This window comes from Erpetoichthys calabaricus, chromosome 5, assembly GCF_900747795.2.
Source record: "Erpetoichthys calabaricus chromosome 5, fErpCal1.3, whole genome shotgun sequence".
In the NCBI taxonomy this organism is placed as follows: domain Eukaryota; kingdom Metazoa; phylum Chordata; class Cladistia; order Polypteriformes; family Polypteridae; genus Erpetoichthys; species Erpetoichthys calabaricus.
The window spans coordinates 37711775-37725469 of record NC_041398.2 but is presented as its reverse complement, the minus strand read 5'-3'; positions in this window follow the sequence as shown (position 1 = coordinate 37725469).

Here is a 13695-nt window from a genome sequence, read left to right as displayed (position 1 = left end):
TCTCAGAGCCAAACATTCAAAAAAGTTGTTTTATTTAATAAAGAGAAAGAAACGAAATGCAATCACGGGCAGTTATATGTCATGTGGATGCAAATGTAACACTTCACATGAAAATTAAAATATGTTTCAGTTGTACATCTACTGTACATCCCCATACGCGAGTGGCAGAACCGCAAAGAGGCTAGCGCTAGCTGCATAAATTGGCATGCTTCTATGACAAGATCAGCAAGCATGGGCAACTTTGACATCTCTGCCAACTATAAGTTGTATAATGTGGCATTGACTTTTGGTGCATGTCACAGGCGATCTGAAAAAATAAAATTTTCTTTTTAGTCAGTGTTCTGCCATAGTTGGAATTTGGTAGTCAAGGGAAAAGGATCAGGAGATAAAAATGAAAAGAAAACTAGCAGGTGTCAAAACTAGTAACGCACAAAGAATGAACAATAGAAACCAATATGTAAAACATGCATCTAAAATGAAAAAATAAAGCATTTCTGCTAAGTCCTTTAACCAGAAAACTAAGTATTCACATGCAAGTGCTTTCTTTCTTTCTTTCTTTCTTTCTTTCTTTCTTTCTTTCTTTCTTTCTCTTTTTTATAGTTTGTTCTTTAAGCGTGGAGACTGTTTCCCATTAAAACCATCACAATGAGTGACAATTGAAGTCACAACCCTAGCAATGACTTGCAGTATGATAATGATTCACATAATGGTTGCAACCACAGAAAATAAAAAGCTAATAACACAATTATGTTCTTTGTGCTTAAAAACCAACATAACTTACAATGTACTGATGGAAAAAAATGATTTAATACAGGTAAATTTAATGAATCATCACAGTCTGCTGCGTCACTGAAGTTATATGTGAGTGGCAGAGAACATGTACACTACCTGAGAACTAGGATGAATCACAAGTAAGAAAACAGTATAGCTTGTTAATTGTAAATAATTTAAAAACATAAAATTCCATATCTTCTTTGAAGCAACTGGAACAGGTACCAGTGAAGATAAAGGTCAAGACCAAAACTCAACACCAAATTAAATGATTCTAAAAAGATTGTGAGAGAAGATTTCAAACAGAGGTCATTACACACAGGGGTCAGAGCCAGGTGTTCAACTTGTATGAAATCTGATTAGGGTCCCCAGGAGGAAAGGAAGACAGTAGCTGCTTTTAGGAGGACAACAAAATGAAGGAGAAAATTAAAAGCTGATAAATAAACTGCCAGGTTACAGACACTAAAAGCTCCAACCTATGAGTAAAAGTCATTGCTATACAGGGAGAAAGACTAGAAAGGGAACAATGGTGGGAACAGGGGGAGGGGTGGGCATGGAAGGACTGACCAGCTGTGCAGACAAACAAAAAAGTTACTGTCAGGTGCCCAAGACTGCCAATTGCTTTCTATGGGCAGGGTGGGCACATTTTCGGTATTAGATTTTTGTCCAGCAACTGTCTGTGTGCTCTTTCCACAATCCTTCTGTGTTTATTTAAGCTTTTCTATGGCTACTCAGGTTTGTATTCATTCATCAATCCAACCTCTACCTAACCTGGATAATCCAGTTAAGATTCCCACTCCAAAGAGGTAAGAGTTAACTGGCAACTCGAAAACTGCTCCCAGTGTTTGAGCGTGGGTGTTTGTAAAATGCAGAATTAAACATTAATACTTTACAAACTCCATTTTTGAAAATGCAATGATTTCAAGAAAGAAAATGCAATTATTTCAAAACTTTAAAACTAGGTCGGCTAAGTACAGCTTTAACATGTTTGCTTTCTGCTGACAGATTAAAAAAATGTATTAAGATTCGCTTCTGAGATTTTGCCGTTTACAATGAGTAATCCTTAAAGCTACTGCTGGATAAAGTGGCTGCTTATCTATTGAACTGTAAAAAATATGCATAATGTTTATTTTTTAAAGATTGCTTTGTTAAGAGTTTGTAATTTGGATAAATACATATTTATATACATTTTTAGAGCCTTTGAGTTTTTATGAGGGGAAAACATTACTCTTTATGCTGCCCTTAAACCGTAATGCTTGAATTATGATACATACAAATTAAGTTGGAATTTGTTGTAAACATTTGTATGGCAACTTTTATTCTGTTATTTGGAAGGCATTCTCATCTAATGCATTCTACACATGCACACATCCACACACATGATACACACACATGAGATTATTATGTGTGTGTGTATCTGTATATAGTATATTAACAACAACAACATTTATTTATATATCACATTTTCATACAAAAGATGTAGCTCAAAGTGCTTTACAGGATAAAGAAAGAGAAAAAAGACAAAATATAAAAATAAAATTAGGCAATATTAATTAACAAAGAATAAAAGTAAAGTCCGATGGCCAGGGAGGACAAAAAAAAACAAACAAAAAAAAAACTCCAGATGGCTGGAGAAAAAAACAAAATCTGCAGGGGTTCAGAGGCCAATAGACCACCCAGCCCCCTCTAGGCATTCTACCTAACATAAATGACCTCAATCAGTCCTCATGGTTTTTAGCCTTCACGTGGAGGAATTAGATGATGATGGTCATGTGGACATCTAGCCTTCAATCCATCAAAGTAGGGACTGCACAGTGCTTTGATCGGGTGGTGGTGGCGCAGATCGCCACCAGTGGAAAACCAGAAAAACAACAGCAGAGAAAGTAGGGGTTAGTACGGATTTCTGAGTCACCATGAATGATAATGGTAATTAAATGCATATACAGAATATCAGGGTTAAACTAAAATGAAGCTATGAGAAAGCCATGTTAAAATGTGTTTTAGCAGTTTTTTAAAGTGCTCCACCTTAGTAGTGGATTTCTATTGGCAGGCTATTCCAGATTTTAGGTGCATAACAGCAGAAGGCTGCCTCTCCACTTCTTTTAAGTTTAGCTCTTAGAATTATAAGCAGACACTCATTTGAAGATCTAAGATTACGATTTGGAGTGTAAGGTGAAAGGCATTCTGAGATATAGGATGGAGTGAGATTATTTAAGGCTTTGTAAACCATTTTACAGTATTTTAAAGTCAATTCTAAATGGCACAGGTAACCAATGTAGTGACATCAAAACTGGAGAGATGTACTCGGATTTTCTTTTACTAGTTAAGATTCTACCAGCTGCATTCTGCACTAGTTGCAACCGATTGATGACTTTTTTGGGTAGTCCTGAGAGGTGTGCGTGACAGTAATCTAGCCGACTGAAAACAAAAGTGTGAACTAATTTCTCAGCATCTTGCAAAGTTATAAGGGATCCAACTTTTGCTATATTTCTTAAGTGAAAAAATGCTGCCCTAGTAATCTGATTAATATGTGATTTAAAATTTAGGTCAGAGCTAATAGTTACCCCTAAATTCTTCTACCTCTGTCTTGATTTTTAATCCTAATTGATCAAGTTTATTTCTAATACCCTCATTATATCCATTTTGCCAATCACTAAAATTTCTGTTTTCTTCTTATTTAGTTTGGGAAAGTTACTATTTATCCATTCAGAAACACAAGTAAGACATTGTGTAAGTGAACCAGGAGAGTCGGGGTCATCAGATAATCTGACCTAATGGAAGCATGTAGATCGAAAAGAGCAGCGGACCCAGGATAGATCCTTGTGGAACACCATACTGAATATCATGTGTCTTTGACGTATAATTACCACAACAAACAAAGAATTTTCTACCTGCCAAGTAAGACTCAAACCAATTTAAAACACTGCCAGAGAGGCCCACCCACTGATTAAGTCAATTTATAAGAATATTGTGATCAGTGGTATCAAATGTGGCACTCAGATCTAGGAGGATGAGAACAGATAAATGGCCTCTGCCTGCATTTACCTGCAAGTCATTTACTACTTTAACTAGTGCAATTTCTGTACTGTGATTTGCTCTAAAACCTGACTGAAACTTATCAAGAATAGCATCGTTATTGAGATGGTCATTTAGCTGCCTAATGACTGCCTTTTCTTGGATTTTACTTAAGAAAAGCAGGTTAGAAAAAGATCTAAAATTTTCAAACGCAGAGGAGCCAGGATTATTTTTCTTGTGCAGGAGTTTAACTACAGCTGTCTTAAGACAGTCTGGGAAGACCTCTATATCTAATAATGAATTTACTATGCCAAGAATACTATCAATTAGCACGGCGGATACTTCTTTGAAAAAACTTTTTGGTATTGGGTCACGGACACAGGGTGGAGGGTCTCAGTTGAGAAATAATTTTATATAAATCAGGTAAATCTATCCTGGTGAAATAATTTAATTTGTTTAAAATGGAGTACCGGGGTTTAAGAGGATCAGTATTGGGGAGATGTACTATATCATTTCTAATATCATTAATTTTCTAATTAAAAAATATAGCAAAAGCCTCAGAAGTTTCACTGGAAGATTTTTGGAGGCATTCCATTGAGTAACCTGGGTTTAGAAGACAATCAATTGTAGAGAATAAAACTCTGGAATTACTAGCATTGTTATTTATAATTTTAGAGAAATAGCACCACCTATCAAGATGTACTATGTTGTTGTATTCTGTTATTTTAGCCTTCAATATCTCATAGTGGTTAATCAGTTTAGTTTTTCTCCATTTACATTCAGCTCTCCGGCATGTTTTCTTTAGATTAGACACTCTTTGGGTGTTTCATGGTGTAACAGTGCTGGAGGATTTTTTAACTGTCTTTTCAGGAGCGACTATGTCAGCGGCAGCTCTCACTTTAGTATTAGAATTTTCCACCTTACTATTTACATTATCCTCGCTATTGTAGTAAGCACTACAAATGGACTGGATGTGTAAAATGTTTGTAAACTGTGAAGCTGCAGATGAATCAAAGAAGTATTTTTTAACAATATGCTTCTCATTAATTTTGTCTATCAGCATTTCTATATTAAATAGTAAGAGAAAATGGTATGATAAACCAGTATCAACAATCTGCTTCACATCAACTTTTAGTCCTTTAGTAATTACTAAATCCAGCATATGCCCTGCTTAGTGTGTTGGCTGGCTCAAATCAAAAGAGTCCAGGAGGTTCATGAATTCTTTTGCTTTCGGGTCACACTGATTATTGATATGAAAATTAAACTATTAGGAACATGTCATAGTCGGTAATTATAATTGACACCAAGTCTGAGAATTCCTCAAAGAAAGACACGTTGTATTTAGGAGGTCTATACACAGACAATACTAGAGACTGAGTAACTCGTTTAATAGCAACAGCAAGATACTCAAAGGACTTTAATGTACCAAAGCCGACATCTTTACACTTTAACCGGTAAGAGTAAATATTTGCTAAACCACCACCTTTCTTACCTTGGTGATCCGCATGGGTAAAGCTGTAATTCGGAGGTGCAGATTCGATTAAAAAGGCCGCACCATCAGAGCTAAGCCACGTTTTACTTAATGCAATAAAACTGATTTTCCTATCACTAATAAGATAGTTGATGGAAAACATCTTATTGGTTAATGCTCTAACATTTAATAAGGCCATATTTAAGGTCTCGGAAGTGCAGAACTGAATTGTAGGAGCATTATGGGTATTCGAGAAGGAAATTATTCATATTAGCGCTGCTTTGTGCATGTTTATTATTTAATCTATAGTCTGTTTTTATAGTTTTAATAAATTGCTCATCTAGAGGTGAAATGGTATTTAAATTATTTGCATTTATGCCAAACTGTCTAGATTAGTTATTAGAGTATTGATGCAGTGCACTTTTGAGAAAGATTTCGCTATAGAATTATCATGTCCTGGCAAGGCATTAAGGAAAGATGGGAGTAATAATACAGAGTCAACAGAGACAAATTACCGGGGAACCGAATCTATTACGCTGCAGACTATTCCGCAGAAGTGGTCCCAGTTATCCACAAACCTGATGTTTTGTCCCTTGCAGAAGCCTTTTAACCAGATATTTAATGCCAGCAGATGACTGTAGTACTCATTCAATCTTCTAACCAGAGGTAAGGGATCCGAGATGAAGATTCTTGCAGCCCGAGTCCTCTTCTTCGTGGCTTTAATAAGTGCTGTGAAATCTGCCTTGAGAATATCTGACTGTCAGTATCTCACGTCGTTTACCCAGTCATGTATTACAATGTATCCCTCTGCCCTGTTCTTGTGCCTCTCGAAGACTGTCGGCACTCTTTTCATAACATGTCGAACTCAAGCACTGGGAAAACAAGAAACAAAAGATTTCTGATTAAGGCAAGAAATGTTTAGGTCTTGTACGATTGAATATCTAATCACAAACACATCACCTGGGGTTGAAGGCAAAGTGGGGGAGCGGAGAGAGTTGAACCGGTTCTGGGTGCAGATGCTTACCTGGGCCAATGGAGGTGATTTAGCCTTAAACCTCCACCTACATAGCTGAAAGAGGCAGAGTTCCTTGTTGTTGACGTCGTTGGTGCAACGATGAGGTGTGAAGGTAAAAATCACTTGGCCTTGAAAGTGAGCGGCACAGCATGGAGTCAATTTTACTGAAATGCGATTTGCAGTGATGATTTCAAATGTTGGGGAGGATTCTTTCAGTAGACGAGCCTTCAGTTCCCTCAAGTGCCTCCATCTGGACAGGAGTTTCTGGATCTGGAGTTCTTCGACAACGCACTCCATCTCACCGTCGGCCATTGTCTACTTCCAAAAAGTGGGGACTAACGGTAAAGCTCTCGCTTTGGTTCACAACGATCCATTTAGATCAGGTGTCCTTAGCTTGACATAAATGTACAGAACAATGAACAGCTGTAGAGCTAAAGTATGTGTATGCTGAAACTTAAACCTCTTTTTCTTGGACATTCTCACCACTAAACAAAAATCACAACTGCAGTATGGACAATGGAAGTGACTGAGCCTACTGAGATTTCACCGGAGGTATGTCAGCACTACCATGTGCATATAGTGAACTGAAGTCTGAAACACAAAGACTAACATACAATTAATGCAGAGACATCCTATCAGATGCAAGCTCTTTGCAATCCATCTAGCTAATTAATTCCTGAACTCCACTATATTTATGGAAACAAAACTGCCTAATTGCCATTAATTGAAATGGAAAAAAATTTAAGCCACTAAAATGACTGAAAGTTTGTTCAAATAACTCCAAAATATAAAAATATCATGCAATATATATATACATATATATATATATATATACAGTATATATTATGAAATACCTCTAATTTACCCATCTTCTTGTCTTTAAATCTTTTTTGTGTTCAAGAGGAATTAGTATTTAAGTCATCACATAATAAATCAGAAACCCATGCAGATTCCTCAAGTGGAAGCATAACATGATTGACAGATTGGTGCAAACAAAAATCATTTATGAGCACTGTATTAGAATACCTAAACAACCCTTATTTTATCTTCCTTTTTGTTACTTAAAAGTCTGTTCCTTCTTGCCTTACAGGTGTCATAATTTTTCTTCCAACTCTGAACTCTAGCATTAACAAACAGGAATAATTTTAATCTATAGCTGTGATTCACATCTGGCCTGAGGTGTGATATGTCAATGCAATAGAACCATCAGATCATAACACACTTTGTTTGCCATGTATGCAGAAGTTTTTGTTTCAAATCCTGGATCTTGAACAACCTGGAAAATGATACTGTCCTTAAAACTATTGTGACAGCGACGTCATAAGTTAAGACTTCTCACTGTCATGGCAGCAACCGGGATAACAACAATAATGTTGTGATTACTCCCTGCTGACAAAACTCCAAAAAGTGATGTGAAGAAAGTCAGACCTGTACCCCCTCACATGTCTGAGGGAGAAGTGTAAGCCTCACCTACACAAAGTAGCCTGTCTCCAAACTCAAGAAGCAGGCTTCTGGCCTGCACTTCACCTAAAAAAAAACAGGGTAAAAGGCTTTAAATTCAAAATAAAATACCCAAACAGGGAGAGAGTAACACCTTGAAAAAAGCAAATTGTCCTTTTATGTAATTCAATTTTTTTTAACAAAAAAGGCAAAATTTTACTTATGAAAACAAAAGTGATATACTAAGGGGAATTATTCCAGAAAGCATGCTAATGAAATGAAAACTTAGCTGAATAAGTATCACTTAGATAAGCCTTGTTTTACAATCAAGGTTCAAGAAATGTTATGCGTCACTAAAGAGAGGCAGAATTTGCAATGGAAGTGACCAGAAAGTGACTCATTATCTTTGGCCTAGCCAAACGTTACCAGAATTTCAGTTATATCCTTTATCTAAGCCAAACCAAAATCAAATGTTGTAGTTAAAAAGTCATAGCTAACAAACTAAACAACACACTCACTAACTCTCAAAGTTTAATCCAATCCTGGTTAGCAAGGAGATGCATCACACCAACTTTTTAAGTGTTGTGTACTCATGGTGATACTTGAGTAACAAGGCCATACCTGCAGTAAACAACAGAGTCCACAAAATGGTGACACCATTCTAAACAATAATGGTACCACAGTAAGATGTTAAATAATGTTATTATTTTTAAATATGTTTCCTATAATTTTTAAGTAAAAAAATGAATATTCAAACCCCCATAGGAAAGAACTTAGACCAAAAAAGAAGTAAAAGAAATGTAATAAAATTAAACGTAAATACAGATCATAAAAATTGGTTCCAGAAATGGAAAATTATTTTTCATTAACTCAAGACTGGTTTAATCAATCCAAGACTATACATGTGCTTATCGTATTTAGGCAGCCCCAATAACCGAGCGTTGATAATATCTTTCAAAGCTCAAAAAGCACAGACTGAATTACTGTAACTTTAAGTGACAAGCTAATGTGTAATAGTGTATTATGAATGGACAGATTACAAAAATTTGGTTTTACTTGACTGTTATAAAACAGAAGTAAAAACAGTGAAGAAAAATAAACAGAATCTCAGAGACTGACTTTCTAAACAGATATATGAAAATATGTGAATGGTCACTGTGACCACATATGCTGAAGCAAATGTACATCACTGCCTCATTATTAAACATTTATGTGTAGGTGAGTTTTACAACTTCTGCTTCCTTATTGCACATTTTAATACCTATATATATTAAAGAACATTGAATTTTCTATAGACATTTGGTTTTGTTACACATGTACTGCAGTCAACAATTTATACTTGTATGTATAATGTTATATTATACATAATTCAAGAGGTTTGCACCCCAGGCAGATGCTCTAAAATAATTTGCAGCATTTAAAATGTGCTTTGGGTCTTATTATTCAGCAAAGGTGATAGCATTATAAAATACAGACTGCATCTTTTTAAAAAGACTGTGAGGTAGATGCTGGTGCTGACTGGTGCTGTGAATAACACAACAATAATCAAATGTAAGAAAGTGGAAAACAGGTGTCAAGCCTACTGGGACACATAAAGCTTTTTAATAGTCAAGATGCTGCTATTGCTGTTGAAGACTGTGGAAGTGAAATAGAGATGTATGAAACAGTGTACATTTTATTTTATATAGTAACTTTCTGTGTTTGAAACTATCCAATGGACTTTGTAAATAGAGAACTACAGTCCATTTGTTTGCATTTATATTTAAAAAAACGAATTGACTTGTAACCTTGAGAGTTATAAATATACCACCAAATCCATTACACTATGGAGCTTCGCAAAATTTAAGAAATTCAAAAACATCACGATTGACTTTTTTTAGAAGTAAACAATCATTGTTTCATATTAAACATACTAGGAAAAATGTTACACAGTAGTATAAATTAAGTGAGAAAGAACTACTGAAAGTACAAACACAGTCTAGACATATCATTAAAAAAAAAATAAAGAAGCAAATATTCATCACTTTAATAAAGCAAATATTTAAAGACAGCTCATCAGAGTTGACATCAGTTTCCATTTTCAATAGTTATACAAAAAGGATAAAAGATCAGTGCATATTTTTATCAATCGTCTCAGAGGAGGAAGATAGTTCTAACTGGGTCACAACCCTCTGAGTGAAGCATTTTATTCATTTTGTTAATTTTGACAGCCTGTCCTAACTTCACCAGAATGAAGGAGTTTATCTGCTGCCCTAACCCACTAGGAGCTGCCAGAAGATGGCATACAGGCAGAGATCAGCACACACATCCCAGAAAAAGGCTGAACATTTTGGAAACACTGGACAACAATGAACTTATAAAAAGATATTGATTTGACAGAGATGGACCAATATTTGTAACATAATATTGTGCTTTACATGATTGTTCAATTTATGAGGAAAAGCCTTGTGCTGTCATCCAAAAAGAAAGTGTTTGTAACAGTATGCTTTTTTTGAACTCAGGGAAAATGTAACTTAGTCACAGTGATGATGTAGGTATGTCACAAACAACCATTTCTTGAATTTTGCACCAAACTTTGAACATTCTTACAATTCACAAGGTAACATGCAGATTATACATTTCCCCACCACTCCACATTAGGCAATGTTTAAACAAGCTGCCTTTATGCACATACAGATCATTGCTATTCACATATGCATGCTCATCCACACTTGGGGCAAGTGATATCACGGTATCAACACACAGGTGGTCATCAATGCAAACAGTTTTGTAGTAGCCAGCATATTACCCTGAAGATAAACAGTGCCTGGGATGGGTGATGGACAACAAAATGTCACACAGGTACAACAAACTCCGCATTCCGTGAACTCCTGGAATGATCAAGTTACAATTTACAAGCCTGAGAATGTTCAAGAAAACAGGTAGAGACTTTGGGGGCACTAGATAATTAGAGCCTCGCAGAAGATAACAGGGGGATGACAGAGAGAGACACACAAGCAAATTTGGAAAGCATTAAGGAAGATTGAACACAACTTCAAAAACAGAACCAGCATAGCTGTGACTAGTTTCAGTAACTGTTACTTTGTGATGCATTTTCTATGGCCATAACAGCTCAAAGGTGATTCATTTGAAAGTACTGCTGTGGATCATTTAGTGGGAGACTGAAATGTACTGACATGCTGATGTCATCTTTGAATACACAGGAGAAGTGGCTGAGTGTTTTGTATTCTGTGGTTTGAGAGTTAATTAAAAAGATACATTTTGCTCCTAAAAACTTTGTATTTTTAACCATGCAGGAATTTTGAAAGTTTTTTTTCCCTTTAGAAGGGTTTTTGCTTTTTTTTTGCCCACACAGGATCAAAAGCAGCTGAGTATCAGGAGGAACATTGGATGTTTTGGAAAAGTTACTTGTTAGTTATACTTTTTATTTGTATTCAAACTAGTGTTGGCAAGGCAGAGCAAAAAACATCAGCTGCTGACACCGGCATCTCTGTAAGTAAATAACCAGCATTGTAATAAATTACAGAAACAACAATTTTTTAGTGGGAGAGAAAGAGGCAGTGGCTGACTTCAAAGAGGTAAAGACAAGGGCTTGGTGGTACGTAGGCATGCAGCTAGCATTAAGGCACTGATCAAGCACAAGCGGCCATAGGAGCAGACAAGACAAAAAGAAGTTAACTAGCAGCAGATATTCATTAAGAAAGTTGTTCTAGATTGAACAGTTGGTAGTGGTCAGGAAAATACAGCAGTTAAGAGGGCGAGAGCGTAAGGGTTCATTAATACGAAAGAGTCCAAATGGTGCGAGTGGAGAGGTTTTAAGTAAGGAATAAGAGGAGCACCAAGTTAGGAGAACAGACAGAGAAAAATAAAGTTAACCTTATAGAAAAAAAAACAGCAGGCAGTTGAGAGACAGAATATTACAAGATCTTAAAGGGCCAGAAGGTGTAAAATAACCGTGGCAGTTCTTTAATCTAATTTCTTTGGTTAAATGGTTAAACTAAAAAAAATTAAGACAAAGAAATTAGATTAAAGAACTGCCAGTTATTTTACATCTTATATTATAGTCATAATGGATTTTAATTTCCCGAATATTAACTGGGATAACCTTGCAAATAACGAAGAACAAGAGCAGGAGTTTTTAGACATAATCAGTGACTGTTTTTTAACACAGTATGTTAAAACACCAAAATGGGGTGATACCTCTCTAAATTTAGTATTTTGTAATAATCAGGATAGAATTGAGGGTGTGGAGGTGATTGAACCACTATGGTCAAGTAATGATACTACTGTATAATACAGTTTTCTGTGTTTTGAAAAAGACTGTGGATGCTAAGACTAAAACGATTAAGTTTAACTTTGATAAGCCAAATGTTGAGCAAATGCAGCAGTGTTTAAGGAGGATAGACTGGCATAAGCTTTTAAGTGTGGAGACAGCTGAGGAGCAGTGGAATAGGTTTAAAAAGGTTTTAAATATAATAACAGGACAGATACATATCTAAATTTAGAATAAGTAGTAAATTTTAAAAAACCCTTCATTGGGCTAATAAAGAGTTGGAAAAGGTGAAAAGTAAAAAAAATAGCTGCATAAGACTAATGACTCTATCTGAATCATAGAGTATATGAAAACATGAGGGCAACCATTAAGAAGGACATTAGGAGGGCTGAAAGGCCGAGTTTAGCGAGTACCTACAGGTACAATAAACACTTGACACATATTTTTAGGGAGTCACTGAGCATTGATTAGGGAAATTCCGAAGGACTAGAAAATGGCAAATATGATCTTGTTATGTAAAAAGGTGAACAGACAGATCCAATCAACTATAGGTCAATAAGCTTAACACGCAACACAGGTAAATCAATGAAAAGGAGTTATTAAGGATAAGATTGAGCAACACCTGGCAAGAACAGGAGTTTTACTGGGCAATCAGCCTGGGTTCAGTAGAGGGAGGTCATGTTTTACCAACATCCTGGAATTCTATGAGGAAGCAACAAAAGGATATGATCAAAGTGGAGCAAATGATATTATTTATCTTGACTTTCAGAAAGCATTTGATAAAGTGCCACCTGAGAAGTTGGACATCAAACTAAAAGAAGTGGGTGTTCAGGGTGTGGTTTGTGGATGGGTGCAGAATTGCTCAGACATAGCAAACAGAATATTATGGTGCGAGGAACCCTATCAGAATTGGCTGATATTAAGAATGGTGTTCTACGGGAGGGTCAGTGCAAGGGCTGCTGCTATTTTTAATGTATATATACGGTTTGGATAATAATAAAAGTAAGAAGCTGGTTAAGTTTTTTAAATGATACTATGCTAGATGGATTAGCACTTAATCTAGAATCTATTGAATCATTACAGAGGGACTTGAACAGCAAAACAGACTTGGGTAGATTTGAGGCAGATGAAATTTAATGTAAGTAAATGAAAGTAGAAATGTGAGCTTTGAATACACTGTGGGAGTTCTGAAAGTTGAAAGTAAACCTTATGAGAAGGATTTAGGAGTCATTGTGAACTCAATACTATCAACTGTCAAAAAGTGTTCAGAAGGCTAACAGAATGTTAGGTTATATAGCGCCTTAATGTATAGAGTTCGTGTGGTGGGCTGGCGCCCTGCCCATGGTTTGTTTCCTGCCTTGTGCCCTGTGTTAGCTGGGATTGGCTCTAGCAGACCCTGTAGTTAAGATAAAGCGGGTTGGGTAATGGATGGATGGATGTATAGAGTTCAAGTCAAAGGAGGTTATGCTAAAGGCTTTATAAAGCACTGCTGAGGCCTCATCTGGAATACTGAGTGCAGTTTTAGTCTCTAGGCTACATAAAGGACATAGCAGCACTAGAAAAGGTCCAGAGAAGAGCAACTAGGCTGATTCCATGGCTACAGGAGATGAATTATGAGGCAGGATTAAAAGAACTGACACTTTTTGGTTTAAGCACAAGAAGATTAAAAGGATGCATGATTAAAATGTTTAAAAGTATGAAGGGAATTAG